This window comes from Mustelus asterias, unplaced genomic scaffold (genome assembly GCF_964213995.1).
Source record: "Mustelus asterias unplaced genomic scaffold, sMusAst1.hap1.1 HAP1_SCAFFOLD_145, whole genome shotgun sequence".
Classification (NCBI taxonomy): domain Eukaryota; kingdom Metazoa; phylum Chordata; class Chondrichthyes; order Carcharhiniformes; family Triakidae; genus Mustelus; species Mustelus asterias.
This window is the reverse complement of record NW_027590170.1, coordinates 164,150-177,087: the sequence shown is the minus strand read 5'-3', so window position 1 is coordinate 177,087 and position 12,938 is coordinate 164,150.

The window sequence follows — 12,938 nt, the reverse complement described above, 5'->3', positions numbered from 1 at the left end:
GTACGCGATGGCTTGGCCACAGTTCCCTTACCAGTCTTCCACATCCGCTGTGCTAATATCTTTCTTCAATATCACATAGGATCCCTACAGTGCAGAAGGAGGCCACTCGGATTATTGAGTCTGCACCGACCACAATCCCGGCCCTATTTCCGTAACCCAAATTATTTATCCTGTCAATCCCCTGACACGAGGGTCAATTTCGGATGGCCAATCAAGCTAACCCACACATCTTTGGACTGTGGGAGGAAACCGAGGCACCCGGAGGAAACCCAAGCAGACACGGGAAGAATGTGCCAACTCCACACAGACAGTGATCCGAGTTCGGAATTGTACCCGGGCCCCTGCCATCGAGGCAGCAGTGCTAACCACTCTGCCACCGTGCCGCCCCGCTTTAAGAAACAATGTACTCCATTTTTTTGCTTTCTGTCTGTCCTTCCTAAACATCGAATGGCCCTCAATGTTTAGTTCCCATCCTTGCTAACCTTGGAGCCATGTCACCATAATGCCAAGTATATCATACATTTCTTTTTTTCAAATGTTCACACACACACACAATGCGAGACCAACACACGCACACACACACACATTCAGAAAAACACACTGAGACAAGCAGACACAAGCAAACTCGCAAACGTACACACACAAACAGACAAATGGGCGGCACCGTAGCGTAGTGGTTAGCACTGCTGCTTCACAGCTCCAGGGACCTGGGTTCGATTCCCAGCTTGGGTCACTGTCTGTGTGGAGTTTGCACATTCTCCTTGTATCTGCGTGGGTTCCCTCCGGGTGCTCCGGTTTCCTCCCACAGTCCAAAGATATGCGGGTTAGGTTAATTGGCCATGCTAAAAATTGCCCCTTAGTGTCCTGAGATGCGTAGATTAGAGGGATTAGCGGGTAAAATATGTAGGGATGTGGGGGTAGGGCCTGGGTGGGATTGTGTTCGGTGCAGACTCGATGGGCCGAATGGCCTCTTTCTGTACTGAAGGGTTTCTATGATTTCTAGGAAACAGTCACGAGCACACACACACAGGATCTCACAAAAATCGATACAGGCAAACTCGCACACACAGGCCCATACACAGATATACTCGCTCAGACAAACACACGCACGCACCCACAGGCACACACATACTTTCTCTCTCTTTCAGACACACAGACACGCTGTCAGACAAATACATGCACACACAGACACAAACACACACACGCATTTAGAAAAGTACAGAAAACATACACGCAAACACACAGGCAAATGCAGGCACACTTATTTCTGAGACGAACAGACACAGGAAAACTCGCAAACACAGAGAAACGCTCAGAAAAACACAGGCACACACACACTCACAGACAAAGATACAATCACAAGAACACACTCAGACAAACACACACAAGCAAACTCTTGCACACAGCCATATACAGAGAAAAATTCAGACAAAGAAAACATACATTCTCAGACATGCATGCACACACACAGACACACTCGCTGGCAAATATACACACACAGACCCACACACAGCTGTACTATCAAACGAACACACAGGCACACACATACAAATTCACTCTGACGCAAACACACAGATACACACAATCTCTCAGACAAAACACACACACTTAGAGACAAACACATAAACACTCAGTCAAACACTCAGGCATACATACAATCACAGAAAAACACGTAGGCACCAACACACACACACAAACACCCAGGCAAACACAGTCACGCACACAGAAACACATGCACACAGTCCAACATAGGCACACATATGATCTCAGTCAAGCAACATAGGCAAGGTTGTAAACTCACAGACACGCACTTTCAGCATAATACACACACATACACACACATGAACAGACAATCAAACAGACACAAGCACACGCACACACACACACACACGGACTCAGGCAAAAACAGTCACACAATCTCAGAGAAATAGACACAAGCAAAGTCGCACATACGGACACATACTAATAAATACTCAGACAAAAGCAAACATACACACACTCTCAGATAAACACAGAGACAAACCAAAAAAAATCAGGATGGCGTCGGACCATAGCGACTTATTGCATGCTGTGCCCCGCATCTCTCTGATGTTATCTTTTACTCTCGGTCTTTGCTTCTAAAACTCTATTCTAATTCTTTTGAAATCTATAACAATGTTTTAATTAAATTGATCTTTCTCTACACCCTAGCTATGACTGTAACATTACATTCTGCAATCTCTCATTTCCTTCTCTATGTGCGTGTAATGCCGTGTTTGTGAAACCTACCTTTCCACTCACGTAATGAAGGAGCAGCGCTCCGAAAGCTCGTGATTCCAAATAAACCTTAACCTGGCGTTTTGAGCCTTCTTACTGTTCTCTATGTGCGGTATGCTTTGTTTGTATAGCGCGCAAGAAACAATACTTTTCACTGTATACTAATACACATGACAATAATAAATCAAATACAACAAAATCAAAAACATATACTCTCAGAAGAACACACAGAGACACACACACACAGACATACACACTATTACGGACAGTCTCACAAACACAGAGACAGAGATCATAAAGTGTTGAGGTCAATTTCAGTTTACTCAACCTGCTGGGTAACGGAAGCAAACTTAAAACCAGTGTGTGGGTTTAATTGTGTAATGAGCTAATGTATAAATGTATCACCATAGCCCAGGGTGGGGTTGTAGTTGATCATTTATCTGCTGTCTGTACCCCTGAACAAATGTCAAATTGGAGAGGTTATCAAGTTTGTATTATAATGTAATGATGTGAAACATGTGGGAGAAGAATTGGTGTGACAAAGGGTGGAAAACAAACTGGGGGATGAGACTGAAGCTGCTGTGCAGACTGAATAGTTCTTGTTGTGTGAATGGAGGGACACATGTAGGGACGGATGGAGGGAGGAAGGGATGGACGGATGGATGGACCGATGGACCGATCGAGGGAGGGAGCAATGGATGGAGGGATGGATGGGGGTGAATCTGAGAAGCTGAAGATTAAATTTAAGAGGTTCCCAGTGTCACTGAACAACTGACCTGGGGGTAGCCATTGGGCAGAGACTATGCTTGCTGTTCTTTCCCCTCCTGGCGCCAGGGGTCACTGGGACACTCCCTGCAGCTGCTGCTGCTGCTCCTCACAATGTCACATCTTGGCCGTACCCTGGACCAGCTGCAGCTCTTTGGCGGAACATCAGGAGCCAGTGGCGGGGAAGGACTGGCCGTCCTATTTCAGTGACGTCACCACCAGCCCCGACACCCGCCGTTTATTTTAAGAAAAAGAACGACTGTTCAGAAATGGAGAAAGTGACTGAAATTCTGAACCAGACAGGCCACCGGGAGGTGATTTATATGTAAATAAAAATACAATTATTAATTTAATATGAAAGATGCCGAAGGCGAAACTGCACATGCGCCGTATGTTCTCTGCGGGAACATGGATACAGAACAGGTTTAGCCATAGAAGACAGAGGGTAGCGGTAGAGGGGTGATTTTCTGACTGGAAGGCTGTGACTAGCCATGATCCACAGGGATCAGTTCCGGAACCTTTGCTGTTCGTAGTATATGTAAATGATTTGGAGGAAAATGTAGCTGGTATAATTGTAAGTTCACAGACGACACAAAAATTTGTGGAGTTGCGGAGAGTGAAGAGGATTGTCAGAGGATACAGCTACAGCAAAAGATAAACCGGTTGGAGACTGGGGCGGAAAAATGGCAGATGGAGTTTATTCTGGACAAGTGTGAGATAATGCATTTTGGAAGGTCCAATGCATGTCGGGATTATATCGGAAAGATAGAACCCGTAGGAGTATTGATAAGCAGAGAGATCTCGACGTACATATCCACCGATCACTGATAACATCAAAGGACAGTGGCTGAATGACAGACTCTCCAAGGTTCAAACCCGAAAAAAAGAAATAAGACGGTAGTGGGTTTAAATTTGTGATTCAAACCATGCTTGCGAACAGAGAGAAAATGTGCGACATGTTTTGTCCACAATTCCCAGTCTGGTGAGGTGACTGCGAGTAAATGGAAGAACACTGAACTGGGATATAATTAATGTCCTTATCGGGGCAAGGTGTCCTTTGGTGTTATTCACATCAGAAGAAAATCCTGATCTAGTTATGGTAAGGCAGAGATTCTGGTCCGTAAAAGGTGTCAGGAAACAACAAAGCTCGAAAATTACGCTCGAAATGACAGTGGCATTGTGGGGAAATTCAGTAATATTCGCAAAAAAGCATTCACGCACACGCTGTGTACCGACTGTGATCAAATGGACCGAGAAACGGAAAGGGGAGATGGGAAAGGGCTGACCAATAATTGATACAGACTAGGAAATAACACCAAAGACAAAATGTCAGCTGACGCACCACTAACTCACTTTGTTGAGTGCCTTCGCTCGGAATTATAATACATTTCTGTTACTCTCACGTTTTTCGGGTGAGCGCGCCCTCTGCTGATCACTAACTGGAACTATCAGTGCGGTGCTTTTGTCCGGGATCCGCTCTATCTCTGCAGCAGAAACACAATCGGAGAGAAGCGTCCTGGTGACATTTGAGGAACAGTGTTCCTTTGTACAAAGTAGGCAATATTTTTCCACATCCTCCGAGCTATAAATCCTCATTAAATATCTCGGAGTTTCGCTGGGATACAGGAACAGAGTAGGGAGAGTCGCTGTCCAGTATTTACAATCCAGCATTATGCTCTGTGCTTGGAGAACCCTTAATTCAGATTGATCATTGGACACAGAATCATCACTATTTCTGCAACAAAACACAGAATGTATCAAATACCTGGGAGTGAAAATAACACTTGGAACAAATATTCCCCATTTTTTAGTTCGTATTTGTCTATTTTGCTGCAGCTGTTTCTCTGATTGTATCTTCCTCTAAATCTATTCCTCATTCATTCATTTATATCACCGGTTCTTGCTCTGCTTAACTCCAGGTCTCGCCTCCAATTCCAATTATTCAATCCCTCTTGTTTTCTTCCCATATCTCCACCTACATTTCTCCCTTGTCTCTCCCTTACAGGTTTCAATAACAGATATCCCGCATAATGGACCATCAGCTGGTGCTCAGGTCCATCGTAATATTTTGATACTTTGAAAAAATTCCAGTACTCATTTTACATTCCACTCCATGGAAGTACTCCAGAATGTGATGCATGTTGCTGTTGTTAGGAGTGAGATTAATCAACAACTTGCAGCCAATGCACATAGTACAAATCATGTATATCCAACGCCCAACATATCGACAGACATATCAAACACTCCCGCATTCATATCAAATATTAATTTCCACACCAAATGCCGTTATTAGTCATTTCCTTGGATATAATGAAACACAGGAGGAATTGCAACATGAAACCGACAGGAATGTTCTCGGTGCCAATATGAAATAATGGATGTCTATGTGTACATATGATAGGGGAGATCTGAAATAAAAACAGAAAATTGCTGGAAAGACTCTGTGGAGAGAGAAACTGAGCTAAACATTTGCGACTTTGAAGCTCCGAGTTGGCTGAGCAAAGGAGATAATTCTGCCTTTTACTGAAAAGGATATATGAAAATTCTGTCCCAAGGCAACTTATCGAAAACCACACATCGGTGTTGCATTTCTACTTTGTCCTCGGTGACGATATGAAAGATATTTACCATGGAAGTAATATATATGATTACGTATTCCATTAAACCTCCATTGACGTCATTCTCCTTTAATATTCTGGATCGAGAGAATGCAGAAACCAGGAAACGGCAATTAGAGGAATTGCAGCTTCCCGTTTTGATTTTAAGTGAGCAATTTTTGAAGGAGAGTGTTGACCATAAAAAACAACTTTCTTTTGCATGGACAATTATCGGTGGAGTGTCTGCGATCTCTCAATCACAGCAGATATTAACACAAAAGTGTCAATCGATTGAAATCCAATGAAATACAATCACCTGATGCCCTGAGAGCATCCGCTTGTTCAACATGGCACAGAACCGTGGCCTGAAATTTGTCATTTCATCTGTTAGCAGAAACACCACAGACTCTTCAAACTCTTCATTCACTCAACAAGACCTTTGTCCAGTCCTAATGGAGACAGCACATCGGTATCAGGCGCTGGGGTGTGTTACTGTGTCAGTGAGTCACTGAGACACAAAACCCGAACGTAGCAGATAAACTATCCATTTATATCCCGAGGTGATGAGAAGCTTTTTTTATTGGTCGAGGTTCATCCTAAGCAACTCCGTGACGAAGGACTCTGTGCTTTCCACTCCATCTGACGAAGGAGCAGCGCTCCGAAAGCTTATGGTATTTGCTGCCAAATAAACCTGTTGGACTTTAACCTGGTGTTGTGAGACTTCTTACTGTGTTCACCCCAGTCCAACGCCGGCATCTCCTCATCATGTCTACGGGCTGTTCCCAGGGACAAACCGAGACAAGCACCAATTGCTGTTGGAGAATTTTCAACTCGGTAAAATACACTATTTGCCTTCCCGAAACCAGTTGATCTTCATGTGCAAAGAATTGTCCTCGATCGAGTGTTGCAGACAACACATTCCAGGGCACAGGACTACCGATTGAGGGACGCACTAAACCTTGGGGCAGTTGCTGCAAAGGCGCAATGGGGAAAACTGCGACCTTTCGGCCATTGTGATCTGAGGGGAGCAGAACTCTATATAAACGCCCCGTGCTGTTGGACTCACATTGAATGAATGCAGTGAATATTACACGTCTCGCAATTCTACTGAAGCACCTGAGAGTGTAACTTGTTCAATGTAGACAACCTAAATAACATCGCCCTTCCTGTATTGACGATCTTGAAATATGTATGATGTTCCATTGATTGCACTGAAGCTCTTCAATGTGCAACATTATCTTTGCAGAAAACTTCAGTATCACTGCACTTTCTGAAATGACCATTTTGCAACGTTCTGTAATGTTTCATTGAATGCGTTGAAGCGCGTCAGAGTGCAAAATTATCTGTGTCCGAAACCTAAACGTTATTGCACTTTCTGTAAAAACCGTTCTGAAAAATTCTGTAATGTTCCTTTAATTATACACAGAGTGCAACAGCTTCATTGTCGAAACCTTGAATGTTATTGCACTTGCTGTTATGGCCATTTTGAAGTATTTTGTAATGTTCTTTCAGATACTTTATGAATAAGTTTTCTTTTGGAAAAAAGCACAACGTCTCAGTTTGCGAGTTCACAATCCTCACAGCTGTCACTGCTCCCTTCAGTAAGTTGACTACATTGTGAACTACTGGTGAATACAAAGAGCTTCTACAAATACATAAAAGGCAAAAGAGTAACAAGGAAGAGAGTAGGGTCTGTTAAGGATCAACTAGGTCATCGATGTGCGGATCCACAACAGCTGGGTCAGATCCGAAATGAATATTTCTTATAAGTATTTATTGTTGAGAAAAGCATAGATGTTCGGGGCCTTGGGGAAATAAATAGTGATGTCTTGAGGAGTGTACATATTACTGAGAAGGAGGTGTTGGAAGTCTTAAAGCGCATCAAGGTGGATAAATCCCCGGGATCTGATGAAATGTATCCCAGGACATTGTAGGAGGCGAGGGAGGAAATTGCGAGTCCCCCAGCAGAGATATTTGAATCATCGACAGTCACAGGTGATGTGCCTGAAGATTTGAAGGAGGCAAATGTTGTGCCTTTGTTTTAAAAGGGCTGCAGGGAAAAGCCTGGGAACTACAGGCCAGTGAGCCTCATACCTGTGGTGGGTAAGTTGTAAGGTATTTTGAGAGGCAAGATCTGCAGGAATTTAGAGACGCAGGAACTGATTAGGGACATTCAGCATGGCTTTGTGAGTGGAAAATCATGTCTCACAAACTTGATTGAGCTTTTTGAAGGGGTAACCAAGAAGGTAGATGAGGGCAGTGCAGGTGATGTTGTCTACATGGACTTTAGCAAGGCTTTTCACAAGGTACCGCATGGCAGGTTGTTGCATAAGGTTAAATATCATGGGATCCAGGGCGACGTAGCTAAATGGATACAAAATTGGGTTGATGACACAAGCCAGAGGGTAATTGCCGAGGGTTGTTTTTCAAACTGGAGGCCTGTGACCAGAGGTTTGCCTTCGGGATCAGGACTGGGTCCGCTGTTATTTGTCATTTATATTAATGATTTGGATGAGAATATAGGAGGCATGGTTAGTAAGTTTCCAGATGACACCAAGATTGGTGGCATAGTGGACAGTGAAGAAGATTTTCTCGGATTGCAACGGGATCTTGATCAATTGAGCAGTGGGCTGACGAATGGCAGATGGAATTTAGTTTAGATAAATGCGAGGTGATGCATTTTGGTAGATTGAACCAGGGCAGGACTTACTCAGTTAATGGTAGGGCGTTGGGGAGAGTTACAGAACAAAGACATCTAAGGGTACATGTTCATCGCTCCTTGAAAGTAGAGTCACGGGTGGATAGAGTGGTGAAGACGGCATTCAGAATGCTTGTTTTCTTTGGTTAGAGCACTGAATACAGTAGTTGGGATGTCTTTTTGAAGTTGTACAAGACATTGGTAAGGCCACACTTGGAATACTATGTACAGTTCTGGTCACCCTATTATAGAAAGGATATCATTAAACTAGAAAGGTTGGAGACAATGTTTGCTAGGATGCTACCGGGACTTGATGGTTTGAGTTATAAGGAGAGGCTGGATAGACTGGGACTTTTTTTCTCTAGAGTGTAGAAGGCTGAGGGGGGATCTAAACTAAATTCCATCTGCCATTCGTCTATAAAATAATGAGGGGCATAGATCAGCTAGATAGTCAATATATTTTCCCAATGGTGGGGGAGTCTAAAGCTAGAGGCATAGGTTTAAGGTGAGAGGGAGACGTACAAAAGTGTCCTGAGGGGCAATTCTTTCACAGAGAGGGTGGTGAGTTTCTGGAACAAGCTGCCAGAGGTATTAGTAGACGCGGGTACAATTTTGTCTTTTGAAAAGCATTTAGAAAGTTACATGGGTCTGATGGGTATAGAGGGATATGAGCCAAATGCGGGCAATTGGGACTAGCTTCAGGGTTTGAAAAAAAGGGCAGCATGGACAAGTTGGGTCAAAGGGCCTGTTTCCATGTTGTAAACCTCTATGACTCTATCACTCTATGGTGCTATCCATTCCTCAGGAAAATGGTTACTCGGGTCGGCTGAAGCATGTTAGCATTTTACTGCTCTTTATTTCTATGCATTTTGTTAACCTTGAGCTCTTGACTGTTGTGCGGGAAAGGTTAATCCAAATTAATATCATCACCGCGATATTGAGCCTGGTCTGCACCGACAGCAGTTATTAGTTCAGTCACTTCAGTTGCAGACGGAGATCTGTACACCGTACAGACAAGGAGGAGTCTGTTGACCTATTGTGCCTGTGCCAGGACTTCGCATGGGCTATCCAAATAAGTCCACATCCCTGCTCTTTACAAAGAGTCCTGAAGGAAACTTGGTCCATCACGCAAACCAGCCTCCCATCCATTGACTCTGTCTACACTTCCCGCTGCCTCAGAAAAGCGCCCGGCATAATCAAGGACCCCACGCACGCCGGGCATACGCTTCTCCACCTTATTCCGTTGGGAAAAAGAAACGGATGTCTGAGGTCACGTACCAACCGACTCAAGGACAGTTCCTTCCCTGCTACCATCGGACTTTTAAATAGATCTACCATACATTAAGCTGTTATTTCTCTACACCCTGGTTTTATTTGTAACACTGCATCCTGCACCCTCTCCTGTCCTTCTCCCCTATGTTCTCTATGTATGGTAAGCTTTGTCTGTATAGCATCCAAGAAACAATACTTTCCACTGCATACCAGTGTATGTGAAAATGCTAAATCAAATTTATACAAACCCAAGACAATTCCTCCTTTACATCTTTTGAAACAATATTCAGTTATTTCATTCAGAAAAACAATGAGAGAAATAAAACCTGAAATAGAGGCATGCATTCTAATGAGCATTTTCTAAAATTTTATACTGTTGACGGATTGCTGAAAATTTATTGTACTGAGCTGGTGCTCCCAGTTTGTCTGATTCTAGGAGCAGCGCTCCGGAAGCTTGTGCTACCAAATAAACCTGTTGGACTTTAACCTGGTGTTGTGAGAGTTCTTACTGTCATGAATTAGAGCAGAAAGGAGCTCTCAGCTAATTGGATGAATCCAGAGCAAAGAGCCCAGGAGCTTATTGGATATCAGCTGATGACGCTGCCAGGAATAAACCAATTAGTAGATTGTGGTATCCAATCAGCTCTTTATTCTCTAATCAGTGCTCTCCACTCTTCCGACCATAGGTTCTGTAGGGTGTGACGTCAGATCAGCCACAGCCAATGCTCTCAGCTTTATCTTGTTCAACCTTCTGCAGCTTTCGGAGAAACAAGTCCCTGGAATCCAGGAGCAGCAGCAATGCGGCTCCCCGTTTTCACTCTGATCTGGGTGACATTCATTGTTGGTAAGGTTAACACTTTAAAAATGAGTTATTTTCTGGAGGAATAAAGTTGAAAAGCAGGACATTCGTGTTATACAGGTATTGGACATGCCGTAGAACACAAATGAATTCCTGCGAGTGGTTTTAGTCTTTTGAAAATAGATTTGAAAAGCACACTGAAAAGGCGATTTCGAGAAATGGTACTCGGATTGGGAGGTGAGAGCTATCAGAATGCAAGATTATGATTACTTTCTCGACTGACCAAAGAAACTAACGCAAACCTGACTGATCTATTTATAATGATAACGAGGATTGGTGTGGTGGACGGGGAGAGGATGATTCCACTTGTGGGAGAATTCCAAATATATGTCCCACAATTCCAATGAAACAAAGAGATCAACTGGGAATCGGAGAGAAACAGCTTTAGAAAGAGTTGGATAGAATGTGACTCATGTTAACACAATGAACACTTGAGGAGAGGAGCAAAGACTAATTTAAAGGTAAACTAAACTAAACAGCTGAGGAAGAAAGGGACAACTGCATTGAGAAGAGGCGAGAGGGAGAAATCTCCAGGGGATTGTAAACGGGAACATAGATCAGTTGGAGAGAATGTGGTATGATTCAATACATTCAATACATATTTTTACGTTACACTGTCAGTGAATTTTCTCCCTTAGTTCAATTGAACTTTTAATCAATGTTTTTTTCCTTTCTTTAACCGTGTGTTTCAGATCTGAGCGATGGAGATTCTGTTACTCAGCGGGAATCCTCACTCACACGGACAGAGGGAGAAGATGTCACTTTAAACTGCACCTTTACCGACGATGCTTATTATTTATTTTGGTATCGTCAATACCCAGGCAGACAGCCCGAGTTTGCAGTCCGGAGAGACAAGAACGGCGGTTTTGAATTAAAGGCGGATTTCGCTCGGACCCGGTTTTCTGATTCAGTCCAGCAGTCAGACAATTTGTACCGAGTGACTATTTCGGAGTTGCGGCTGTCTGACACTGCGGTCTATTACTGTGCACAGAGTCTCACAGTGATGAGAACGAGTGAAATCCTCGTACAAAAACTGCCGCAGGTTTCTGAGTCACAGCTGCTGTCTGTCGAGTGCTGTTTCTAACAGAGGGTTATACACTAACGCGTCAATACATTCCTGTGAACGCAAACCAGACCACAATTCACACAAACATCATCTAAAATCGTTCACAGATTCTGTCTGATTATTACATTCACTGTGCAAGGGAAGAATTAGCTGTTGTTTATTTGGAATCACCGGGAAATCGGCACGAACATTGAGAATTCAAAATGCTGCAGGTAGCCTTGAACTAGTTGTACCCTTGTTCTGATGTTTCAAAGAACACTCGGGGCAAAGAAACCAATACTGTTCGGTTTGATATGTCAGTCAATAGTGTAAACTGATGCCCGCCTGCTGAGGCAAATCCTCATAATCACAACAGCCTGATTAAACATCTCTCAATGTTACAGTAATGAAATAAAAATATCAACTGGGAATCGAAGAGAAACTTCATTGGAAAGAGTTCGGAAGAATGTGACTCATATTAACACAATGAACACTTGACACATATTAAAACTCAGAATTCTTAACAGTAAAGGTACAAAAGTTTATTTCAATACATGCTTAGAATCCAATGAACAATGATTAATATCTCTATTAATAATCTCGAAGAACAGGTTTGGTGTACTCTAGAGACTGGAACATTTGGTAAGAAAATCGACTGAATGCAAAAACCTAATTGAGAAGAGCGTCAGAAAGTTCCTGAAGGACAACTAGGGATGAACAAGAAATAGCGGCCTAGCCCGCGATGCCCACATGCCCGAAAGTCTTTCTTTAAAAGTCTGCTGTAATCACCAGAAGTGCTTTGGGAAATCGAATCCGCGGGATAAGTCTTTATGCTCAGACAAATATTTTGTTGGGATATGGGCCAAACGCGGGCAATTGGGACTTGCATAGTGGTTAGAAAAGGGTAGCATGGACAAGTTGGGCAGAAGGGTCTGTTTCCATGCTGTAAACCTCTATGACTCTGTGACTACTTCCATATCCGTTATTTCCCTGAATATCCACAAATCTATCAACTGCCTTCAAGAAATCAAACGACTGTACAATCATTGCTCTCTTTGACACATAGAGTGCATTAAAGCGAATGTATGGTTTTTGACTGAGATGATTTTTGAGATATGACTCTGATGAGTTTTATTTCATGTTGTAATAACAGCACCAGAGTCTCCTATTCAGAGTTGCTCGTAAACGACAGAAACTACTATAAAGAGGGATTTTACATACACTGACAGACATTCAGCACAAAGAACCTGATCATTCGGTTTAATTGGTTTTAATGAGATGATTTTGTTTCTATTAACTGTTCACAATCCAGCTCAGAGATCGGATTCAGTGAGAGGAGGTGAGAATGCCTTTGCTGGTTTTTGTACGGACTAACTGCGTCTCTGTAACTGCGGTTCAGCGCACACTGTTACAGATACACGGCAGAGACAGAGGCACGGACCCCGG